Raw genomic sequence first — 12,518 nt, 5'->3', positions numbered from 1 at the left:
TGATTTTATATGATTGATGAAATATTTTAAAGTTGAAAAAAGAATTATTTTTTAAATGAAACAAATTTTTAAACGTATATGATCAATTAATTTATATAATGTTGATGTAACATCTTTAACTCGTTTTTCGAGATGTACACAGGTTATGGGTGTTACACCTCCAATGATTTTAAATCAACTTTCATGCTTAATTTTAATTCCACAACGCTACTAACATTGATCAATTAATTCAACCTTGTTTCAACGAAATTCGACTTTCCCTTCATCCACCAAAAATACTCATTTAACCATTCAAGCATGAATCAATGAGATATTTATACCAATTTATATGTAGGGAATTTAATGTAGATGATTTTCTTATTTCACAATTTAGTCCTAAATCTCACTAAAATTGATCAAAAATGAAAAAGAAAAATTTACTTACATTGGGTATGGAGTTTCGGACAACAACCGGAGAAGGAGTTCAAGAATTTTCTTCCAAAATATCTCTTTATTCTCACTTTAAAAACCAATTAAAAATGAATTAAAAATTTATTTTTGTCCCAAAGTCAAAATTACGATTACTGAATATTCATCTTCATGCCATCTTTTTATCTCCATTTTAATATTCTTTTTTTAAGACAACGGAAAGAGCAAAAGCTCTCGATCAAATTCCACATGCGGCTTCCTCCAGGTTTTCAATCTCAGCTGGTGGCTCCAAGTAATTCAGGAATTGTTCAGTCATACTCCAAGCCATATGCGCCAAACAATCAGCAACCTGTTGTTCTCCCGGAGAACATACATACTCGGAATAATCCAATCCCGTCGGACAAGTTCCTGTATATGCGACACCATCGTCGAAATCTGTTCACCTCTTTGCAATCTGATTCCAGAATTACCCGACGGTAACCCCGCTCCCAAGCAATAGTCAAGCCCGAAAATATACCCTACAATTCTGAATCAACCACGGAGCAGCACCCAATCCATTTTAATATTCTTAAATAAATATAAAAATATCATTTAGGAATTTTCATCTTTGCCCTTCTAATTTTTCGAAAATTCAATTTAGTCACTAAATTTCACTATTCTACTTTAACATGCAATTTCCAACAAATTCCACCAATTCACTTCAAATTCTACTAATTAAAAATATCAATATAATTTTAATATGCAATTACTCTATGAATGAATGAAACTCTGACGTCAGTTGACACTTGACAACTTGCAGAAACAGAGAACGAAGAGGGTCCACTATGTTAATAGGATTGAGGTAAATTGTTCTTCGAAATGTTTGATTTTTTTTTACAAGGATCTCTTAAAATTTACACTCTTGTATTCATGTACGAGTGTTTTTCGGATACATATACGGTGGAATGATATTCAACGTGAATAACCGAGAGCCGTTTCGGTTTCAGTTATGCAGCAGCCACTGAAAAATGAACAACCCAGAAAGAATCAAAATGGGACAGCTACGTTAATGTCTTTATCTTGCATGTTTACATGTAAAGCCTCGTGCATTCAATTACTTGCCTTTGCCACTGCCTATATATATCTTCGTCATTTTTATTACCAAACAGATTCCCTTTCTTCTCTAGACCTCTCTTTAGTTTGAGTTTGAGCTTTTCTTTGTTCATCCATGGCTGCTTCTTCTAGTAGGGAAAATTTGAACAGAGAACTTATGGATATCATCCGTTCTATGGAACAAGAAGTAAACCCAAAACCCCTTTTGTTCTCTCTCCTATGTTGCTCATACTCGGATGTAAGTGTCCGGCACAGAAAAAAATGTGTCGGACACTTTCTTCAAAACCAAGAGGTGGTGGAGCAACATAGGTTTTCTCGGTATTGGATTTATATAAATTTTTTACATCTTTCAAGGTTTGATGAATTCAAACAATTTTCAAAGATTAAGATTTCTGTGGTTTTTTTTCAATAAGGATCTTTCCAAGATTGATAAAGTTCATATAAAATCAGTATGATGTTATACCAACATCCAGTGTGTTGGTGTTCATTGATTTTTTTTTAGTAAAACATGCATAAAATTTTGCAGCGGTTCTTTAAATTGAACTCACTCCATATGATGTTATCTTTGTTTGCCCCAATAACTAAGATCTGAATTCTGATGTTTGTGAATTCTTGCAGGGCATGGTCGACATTCATTTCCGAATGGTCATGGCATGAAGGAAATAAATGGCCCTTACTTCTTCGCTCGCTGCTGCCCACATTCTGCCGTGATTCTGCAGAAACCTTCAGAGAATTGACTGCTGCTTTGTATGTTGTTTTCTCGAGATTTTATGGTTGCATTTGTGATGTGGATATCTTTTCATGTTCTTTTGTTCATCGTGGTCGGATTTGATTTGTAATGTTTCTTGTCTTGCAGGGGTCAGACTGTGCTGAACTATCATGATCTGGTTGAACTGAGTATTAAGATAAAAGGGAGCGCAGCAAGGTAAAATAACGGGTACCTGTTTTGTCATGCATTGATCCGACAAAACGATTTTGGAATATATGGTTGAAATAGATTTAGGATCCATAAATGAGCATCGATTTTTGGCGATCAACTTATCCGTTGCACGTGGTGTTCTTGCAAAAGAATCGGAACTTACCGTTTGATGATTATCTTATTTGTTCATTAAATGAAACTTTTGTCGTTTATCTCCGAAAACTTTTTCGATACTAATTCTGATTTACAAATATAGTTAAGGATATTTACAATTGATCCATACCAACATGTTTTTATGACCTTTCCATATCGCTTGCATATATATGTCATGAGAGTAGGATGCTGTAACTGTGAGCTCTGGTTTATTAAATTGAACATGCATATTCATTTATTGTCATGCCTAGGGAAATATAACGGTTCTTCTAGTGCGTGGACTGCACCTTGTGCTCTTGACGACACTGATTCTAGATAATCATTTCTTGGAGAAAGTAACGAACTTTCTTGAATATATTGTTGGACATAGTATTCAATTTTACTCAATTCATGTTGCCAAAACAATAACATACCATTGTGTTATTTCCGAGCATAATGATCTCTTGCAATATCTCTTTGGATGGTATAGTAGAGATTGTGCATTTAAACTAAATGAATTTTCTCTATTTGGTTCCCAGCATCGGAGCTTGTCGTATGGCAGATGCCTGTGATGCAGTTCAACGAGCTGCTGAGAGGAGGGAAGACAAAGAAAGGTGAGGATTTCTGTTGATCAATTTCTTTTATACTATTACTATTGGATTAAATGCATCTGAATAATTATAAATTCTCTATACGAAAGCATTTTTGCTATCCATCACAAAGAGTGACTCTGTCCTTAGTGAGAAGAAATGTGGATTGGCTGTCAAATCTTCGGGCCGAAAAAAACACCTTCGATATTGTGAAGACACAGCCCTTTATCTTTATTCTTAGGCTTTGTCGTGCCATGGAAAATTTTTTCCGGAGGCTATTAAAAATAGATTATAGTAGCATTTTTGTAGTTAGATGTTAGTAATATTATTGCATAGAGTAGTAATCTCCTTTCCGGCTTCTGCTGAGTTAGACGAGGGAATATGCAGTTTAATCATATATAATACGGAACCATTGTGGATCCATGGTAGCTGCACAAATCAAGGGCAGCATACAGTGGTTTCTATCATAGTGCATCTGCTAGCCAATAGCCACCCAAATATCCTCACCACAAAAAAAAAAAAAAAAACCAGCCCTTTGATACCTGAATTAGTGATGAGTTTAAGAACCGGTAGTTAGTACGCTATCCTTCTGCATTTTAAGTAATTTCATAATTAGAGTCATTAGGAAAATCTGTAGTTGGAACTTTTATATCAACCAGTATTCGACAGATAGTTAAATCATGTACTTAACATGGGATTGGTTGGGAAGACAGTGTTGTACTTTTGTTCTTGTTACAAGAAAACAAGCTGATCAATCTTAAAGAGAGGAGGGCTTCAGTGATATTATCTGAAACTTGGCTGTTGCTGGGTAAATAATGAAGTCCGAGTTACTTTACAAAGATGTATTCTACAATGCTTAATTTCCTCATGTCCTTATTAATGACAGAACCATAAATCTATGTAGTATTAACTGGCATTTATCAATTAGAAGATGGCATTATGTATTGTAAATGATTTCATGTTCAAATCATGTTTAACTGTCACAACTGAAACTGAATTTGTATCGAGAATTTGTTTAAGGTTAAATATATGTACCATGCTGTGTATTCCATGTACATTGCTAAATCTATCTGAAACATGAAGCTTAATCATGTGACAGAGACTGCATGCATAAGATTTGTTCCTACTATTGGATGGTAGTGGTATAAATGCATATCCTTCTATTAGTTTCCATCTATTAATTTGAGTTAAAATAGAATTTGGGCATCGGAAATGAACTCTCTTAGCAGCATAATTGTTTGGTTTACATGCTCTTATTGCTCTGACCTTGAGGCTTAAGTTCCTATGTTATAATCGGAAATTTTTTCCTTCTATTTTCAGCATTGCCATTGCATTGAACGCTGCAAAACAAGAATTCATTGGTGTGCAAGAGAAAATGAACACTCTCGGTCTGGTAACTTCGGTTTTAACCTGTGCTGTTTCCAAACTTTCTATTTATACATATTAAATTTCTGTGATTTTTCTTCTCTGTTCATGATGCTCAGTTTCGGAAGAGTTCATCTTTATATCTCATGAGGATACGAGACCTAATTAGTGTTATATACTTGTTGAGTTGCTTGATTCATGCTATGATACAAGTAGATAACTGCAGACAATCAAAATCTGATGGCATTCTGGTTTAAAAGCACATAACATTTTTCCTGAAAATATCACTTTAAATTCTTTGGTTCTTCAGTAGGAAGTAATCTTTTGTTTTTCCCTGTCCGCATTCATTTGCATTGCTTATTCATCTGACTTGATATTCTTTGTAGCCTTCATGGTTCTCGAACTATTCCGGCTTAAGTGATGTTTACTTTGGGATTTTCTTTTGCTATTTGCAGCTGGAAGGAGGATTATCTCTCGTGAAACAGCTGGTCCATAAAAGTGCAATGGACAGCATATCCAGGGAACAAACCGATAGTTGCGGCAACTCATCGGTTTCCATGTCGACCGTCGTCTGTTTGAACCGAAAATCGGGTTTCGTTTATCATTTTGTGGTGCGTCTTTGGTTTCCTTGTCCAACTGTTGTTTGTTCTGGACCGAATACCGGTTTTGTTTTCAGTTTGTGGTGTCTTCGGCTTCCTTGTCCGACTATTGTCTGTTTGAACCGAACATAGTGTTTTTTTCAGTATGTTGTGTGTTGAATGAAGTCACCTGGCTGTCAAAACTTGAAATAATATATGGTTTTTCTTAAGACTCCTCGATGTTCTTTGTTAGTTGATGTTATTCTTTATGCAAAGCTATGTTCGTCCTTCTCCGGCAGCTACGTTGCTCAGACAGTTTTTCTTGAAGTATTCGTGTGCGATACTCGTATCATCGCGTATTCGACACAAATACAAAGATACGGTACTTCGAGAACCTCCGAAATACGGTAAAGTCTTGGAAAAATATGAGCATGCCAGTGTTTGATGTATACTTGGAAGATTCTCGTAGGGGTTATGTTTATATAGTCTTGGTCCCTAAATTGGTAGAACTGCAGTTTGATCCCTTTAAAGAAAAAGGTTATCAATTATGGCCTCTTCTAAATTTTATCGATTTAATTAGAAGCGTGAATGTATGTAGAATTCTAGATCTTCTATGAACCCAATTCCAAAGCAAGTGAAAAACAAGCACCCACCTTTCAGCAACCTCTCTCTCTAATGTGTTTCAACTTTAGATCTGGACCGTCCATTCCTCCTATAGCTCCATCTCTAACCACAGATTTGCATTCGTTCAACCCTTCTCATTTTCTCTCTCATCCCCTCGCCGTCCCGCGTACGCTATTGTGGCTCTCTTCAACCCTCGCGCATCGTTCGAGATCCGTTAGTTCTATCTCTTTTGAATCTCACATTTTTATAGTCTGATTTTGTGTGTATTTGTTGATTTTTCGGGTCTGATCTCATAAAAAAAAGATGTTTGGGAGAGCTCCAAAGAAAAGCGACAATACTAAATATTAGAGATATTGGGAGTTCCAAAAGCGCTTCCCAAGATGATTTGAAGAAGGCTTATAGAAAAGCTGCAATTAAGAATCATCCTGATAAGGGTGGTGATCCTGAAAAGGTTAATTTTTTTTTTTTACCGATTTTGTGTTTTAATAATTGGATTTAGTCCGTTTCGTCAATTCTAATTATTGGGTGGAGCGGATTATGAACTGATTTATTAGCATATGCATTGATCGAGTTTTTTTGAGTTTCATGCTATGTTGAGTAATTTTGGTCATCCATTGGGTTGAAAGGTGATAGAATTGAAGTCACAGGATGGCGTGGTTGAACCATCTTGGTTGAATAGTCTAGGAAGTAGCTCGTTTATAAGGCTTGCGTTCTGGAAATGACAAAATTTTGGGTTTTCAGCTATGCTAATCTGATACTGTCAATTCTTTTTCTTGAAAGTTTTATTTTCCCATGAGTTGAGGGTCTGGGTACCTACACTGTCCGAATAGTGACTGTTGATGCTGGCTACGTGTTAGCAAAATGAAGACTTGGAGAGTAATATAGGTTTTGGATTTTCTAGCGACCAGCTTGTTTAATTATGTTTTAAAATTTTGGGTTCAGAGTATCTTGGGTTGTTGACTATGTCCATAAAGCAGACATGGAAATTTGTGTATACATGCTATATTTGTGTGTCATTCACAATCATGTTTAAGGTTTTATATGACTTGATATGACATTCATTATGTTCATGTCGTGTCGTGTTCTAATTATTTGTGGCATGCATTCCGTTGTGTCCATTATGTCATGATTCGGAAATCTTCTTTGTAAGGTTTTTGCTTGAAATGTTTAGAATTTGGGTGTGTTGGTTGTTTAAGTGTGTGTAGTGTCTAGAAATCAGCTGTTTGATTGTGTGTGTGCTTGGAGTTCAGTTTAAAGAGTTGGCTCAAGCTATGAGGTTCTCAGTGACCCGGAGAAGCGTGAGATATATGATCAGTACGGGGAGGATGCACTTAAAGAAGGAGGTGGCGGCGCCCATGATCCATTTGATATCTTCCAATCCTTCTTTGGTGGCAATCCTTTTGGTGTGAGATTTTGGATTAATTCATGCTCTTTTTATTTCAGTGATTAGAATGTTATGGAATTTTCATCATTCTAAAGCCTTGGTTGCCTGTTCAGGTGGTGGGAGCGTCGAGGCCGAAGACAAAGAAAAGGTGAGGATGTAATCCATCCTCTTAGGGTTTCTTGGAAGATCTCTATAATGGAACTTCCAAAAAGCTCTCTCTTTCACGCTACGTAATTTGCTCCAAATGCAGGGGGTTATTTGAATTGAGTAATGTTTGTGTTGCAACTTAGTGTTTATGGCATCAATAGTGGTTAGGCTGCCTTTTATTTGGTCTATTTTTAACAGAAATGCTCAGCGTGAAAATTTTGCAGTAAAGGGTCCAAGTCAGGTGCATCGATGAAATGTTCAGGTTGTCAAGGTTCAGGATGAAGTCTCCATCAGGCACCTTGGTCCTTCCATGATCCAACAGATGCAGCATCCTTGTGATGAGTGTAAGGGTTCTGGTGAAACTATCATGACAAGGACCGGTGCCCACAGTGCAAAGGTGATAAAGTTGTTCAAGAGAAGAAAGTACTGGAGGTTCATGTTGAAAAGGGTATGCAGAATGGGCAGAGGATAACATTCCCGGAGAAGCTGATGAAGCTGTAAGGCCAATAAATTGATTCTTTTTTTCCTTTAATTTTTAGCCGACTTTCATTTTGTTATTGTATATTGTTGAATCCAGATTCTTGCTGTCAGTAACTTGGTTCTTTGCTAACAATTTCATTGCAGCCCGACACGGTCACTGGGGACATTGTATTTGTCCTCCAACAAAAGATCATTCAAAGTTTAAACGGAAGGGTGATGACTTATTCGTAGAACATACATTAACACTTACCGAGGCACTTTGTGGCTTCCAGTTTTACTGACCCCCCTAGATGGCAGACAACTCCACATTAAGACCCAACCTGGGAAGTGGTTAAGCCTGGTAATGATAATATCTTGTGTATCTTTGACATATTTTCGGTGTCGGTATCGGTAGCTGTTTGAATATTGTTGTTTTGAAAAGAAGTCTCTCATGTTTAGTGGGGTTGATCCTCGTTGTCAGAGTATGTTTAGCGGATGTTGTTCATTCTCCTGATTTCAGTATTTTTATTATAGGTCAATGCAAGGCCATAAATGATGAGGGAATGCCTATGTCAAGGCCATTCATGAGAGGTAAACTATACATTCAGTTCACCGTCGATTTTCCCGACTCCTTGGCCCCTGACCAGTGCAAGGCGCTCGAGGCCGTGCTACCTCCGAAGACCTCAGTCCAGCTGACTGATATGGAGCTGGGCGAGTGCGAGGAAACAACTCTATACGATGTTAACTTCGAGGAAGAGGTGCGAAGGAAACAAGCACAACAAGCTCAAGAGGCTTATGAGGAAGATGAGGACATGCACGGCGGCTCCCAGAGAGTGCAATGCGCTCAACAATGATCGAACAAATGTTGGTGGCAGACGGTGAGAAGTGGATGTAGCATTGTTTAACAAAATTATTTGAATATTGTTGTTGCTTGCTTAGCGTTGTCATCCTGGACCGCTATATGCTCTTGAAACTGATGAACATATGGAAAGGTTTAGCTTCGGGAGTTGACCTCTTTGTTTATGATAGTACGTACAACCTTTTGTTCCATATGATGTTTTCCGAGTTTTATTATTGTTTTTCTCTTTTAAATACGAGAATTATTTAGGATATTATATGATCGGCTTTGTTTATTATTGGTCTTCTTTCTACTCAGGCTTGTTTAGACTTTGATGTTCTATAAGAAAAATAGTGTTTTTTAATCTTATTCTATATGTTTTAACAACATACAATTTACTTGTATTATCCTTCGTTTAAGAAATAGGGTAAGTTGGAGTTTGGTCAGTGCATGAAATATGAATTTTAGGTCGGTTAAAGATTTTTTTTTATATAGAAGTTTGAGGTCTCATTGGAAGGAAGAAAAGAGTATCTCATATTTTATTGAATGAACTCCCATTACATATGAAAACACGAACTACCCTCAAACGGTGATAAACACCATTACAAAACACATAATCACCTAAAACTCTCACCTTCTCGACCACAAAGATCAAGAAGCAATAACAATATACCTAAGATAAACCTTCATCAAAAGGAAAACAACCCAACACTAACTGACATAACATACATAAAAACACCTGCAACCATTAAACCAAAAACGTCCGCCTCTGAAGGGAACTCCACAAAATACCAACATGATTCATAATCACCAACAAAGTTAGCTCGATAAGTTATCTTCACTGAGACAAAACCACCTTTCTTTCCCTTCAATCAATGTCTCCTTGCCTCTTAATTCCGAACTTTTTTCTTTGTCTTACATTTCTTCACTCCACGATTTGTTCTTAATTCCCCAGGGATAAGGGGCACTGCTGGGGTATCTGCCTTTAAATGTATTGCATCACAAGTTGAACCATGAGAAGTAATGAGACCCATCATAAGAACATCTTCCGAGGCCCTAAGGCTAACTCCATCAAAATGGTCAACTGATTTATTAGGTAGATTCTCCACGAAAAGATCATCCTCACCAAATTTGTTACTCGGATTCTCATCACTTTTGACACTCTTTATGGGTGACACCTTCCCTAAATGGGGACATTCAATCACATCATCTTCGACGGGACAATTACAACCTGAGGATGGCACCGACAATCCTGACAGAGAATCCTCTGACGTAGTCTCGAGAGAACAAATCAGGTCTGGAGAGTCATCGACTTCCTCAGGGGTCCAAGAGTTTAGTTTGAAAGAAGGCTCAACTTCATGCACCGTGATTTTTAAAAAAATAGAACCGACCTTCAAGCTCAACGACTCATCAATTCTACCTGTAGTCTCTGTGAGGATTTGCAGTTTTGCACAATCAAAAGATGAGGGAAACTGAGAGCTTTCATCAATTGATAATAATTTGCCCCACCTAGCCGCAATGTTCTTGAAAGTACCCCAACTCCACGCGTGAAAAGGAATCCCTTCGCAAACTACCCATACTCGACGGCACTCTACAACTAGACTCTCCGACCAAGCTTCAACTATGGAAAACCACTCTGCAAGAGTCTCTGAATGTTCATTCTTCACCCTTCTCAACATAGCAGAGTCCTCGAAGATCATGATAACTACATTCCTAGTAGCTCTCATTAACGAGAAACCATTGAGTCATTTGTCTTGCATTTGGCTGGCAAGATTACTGATTTTGGTATAGTTCTTGCACTAACCCTTAGGCAGTTATCCAAAACTTGAAGTTTAACTTCATTAACAACACCATCTACTGAATAGAGATTTTTTCTTGTAGCATCATCCCTCTTGGGCTTTTGGTGAACAACCGGCGAAGACTTTCTCCAAAAAGAATGTCTTGGGTTGTACTTAGCAAAATAGACTCCAATTTTACAACCATCAATGCGAGCTCCATTCATCTTTGAGATCTCTTTTCTGGCTTCTCCACTTATTGCAAAGCGAATGAACCCGAAACGTACCCCCTTTGAATTTATTTTATTTGGAATAAAGGCATCCAAAACCTGACCGTAAGGACAAAATAAAGATCCAAACTCCAATGGATCTTCTCTGTCAGTTATCAATGTATAACGTAAAACAGCCAGTTCTATGCCCATATTGATTTTTGGATAGTCTTTCTTCCATCAGTAATTAAAATCGTGGCGATCCGGTTGTAGGATTTCCGCCTCAGAAATCTGCGCAATGGTCTCATCCACGCTCTTGCTTCAACCAACGAATCATCCATGTTCTTGTTAGTCACCAATACCATCCTCTCAAACTCTTCCTCCGCCATAGTCCAACTCTGCTTCTTCTTTGCTTCCTTCGATATCTGCAATGTCGTTGCCTGTTGCCCAACTCTTTTCTTTTGTAGCTCCGCTTCAGTCGCCTTCGACAGTATAAAATCTATGCGCTTCGCCTTATTATCCAGTTTATCCAAAGGTTCTGCGATCTCCTTTTCCTCAATCGCGGACTGACGACGAGTCATAGTCCGGCGAGCGGCAGCTACAACCCGTTTCTCGGATACTTCCTCTTTTATCTTGGCCGCTCTTTTTGAAAGCATAAGCTCTTGCTGTTTCAGACCTTTGGATGGATTTTTGTTTTGGCGTGGGGTATCAAGACCTGCTTCAAAATCCTGGGAACTCATCTCGTTTCTTATTTCCTCTTTTATAACTGCCGGCTAGAAGAAATAAATACCTCCTTAATCAACAGAATTTGATTCAAGCATCTGAATCTACGTATCACCCTTTGTAATTAAATTCCCAGAACAATAGCTCAAAACAGTTTCGGAGGAGATCCACCAATAGTTTCGTGTCTGAAGACTGGGATGGCGGTGGAGAAAAACAGAAGGTTTGGAGGTCTGTACGTCTGTTCTTGCCGAAACTTCTCACTGCAAAATCATGGTGAGATGCAGTGATTCTCGACACTAAGATAATGGGTTATGGTCGCAAAGAGGCTCTGAGCACGGTGGAGATGCGATGTCCAGTGTACGATCGGCGGGTGGAGGCAAAAACGGCAGTGAGCAGCTTGAAGATCTGCGTCGAATCAGAGTCTTAATCGCAAAACCAATCCCAGATTAGGAAACACCTTGATCTGGCGATCTTCCCACTAAAAAACGACGTCCAAACGGTGGTCAGAGTGTGGCGGCGGACGGCGGCGGCGGGTGGCGGACGACGTCGGTGGACAATGGGTGGATGACGGTGGAGAGAAAAATTTTCAAAACGCAGTGAGCAGCTTGAAGATCTGCGTCGAATCAGAGTCTTAATCGCAAAACCAATCCCAGATTAGGAAACACCTTGATCTGGCGATCTTCCCACTAAAAAACGACGTCCAAACGGTGGTCAGAGTGTGGCGGCGGACGGCGGCGGCGGGTGGCGGACGACGTCGGTGGACAATGGGTGGATGACGGTGGAGAGAAAAATTTTCAAAAACGCATGTGCTCGTGGAAATTTGAAATTTGAAAAACGATTACGGTTAGAGCTTCTCTCACTAGAACACGTGTTTTTTATTAGGAGAAAAAAATAATAAATTGATTCTTAAAAGTAGGAGTGAGTTGTATGTTTTAAAAATGATGTATAAAAACAAATTAAAAATATTATTTAAAATTCAGAATAAAAATTTTTGGAAAAAAATTGTAATTCTTTACAAAAATAAAATATTTTATTTTTCAAGAATAAAATAAAATTTACAATTCAAAAATTTTATAAAAATATTTTTAAATAATTTGAAAAAGGATATATAACAAAATATTTTAAAAAAAAAACCCACTTTTTGAATATATATATTAAACACACTTTTAAAACTTGTTTTCTTTAAATTTATTTTACAACCCTGTCAATCTTTTGGTCTTTCTGCATCATTTTTAAGATATTAATTTGCTCAAATATTTATAAAAACCTTAAATT

The 12,518-nt window shown here is 37.7% G+C and overlaps 1 pseudogene; it reads left to right on the top strand.

Annotated features, from left to right (window-relative positions):
• Positions 1 to 5,668: 5,668 nt before the first annotated feature.
• Positions 5,669 to 8,811, top strand: LOC120157814 (annotated as a pseudogene).
• Positions 8,812 to 12,518: the final 3,707 nt, after the last annotated feature.

This window comes from Hibiscus syriacus, unplaced genomic scaffold (assembly GCF_006381635.1).
Source record: "Hibiscus syriacus cultivar Baekdansim isolate YM2019G1 unplaced genomic scaffold, ASM638163v2 tig00111276_pilon, whole genome shotgun sequence".
Lineage (NCBI taxonomy): Eukaryota > Viridiplantae > Streptophyta > Magnoliopsida > Malvales > Malvaceae > Hibiscus > Hibiscus syriacus.
This window is presented reverse-complemented; position numbering and strand designations above follow the sequence as displayed.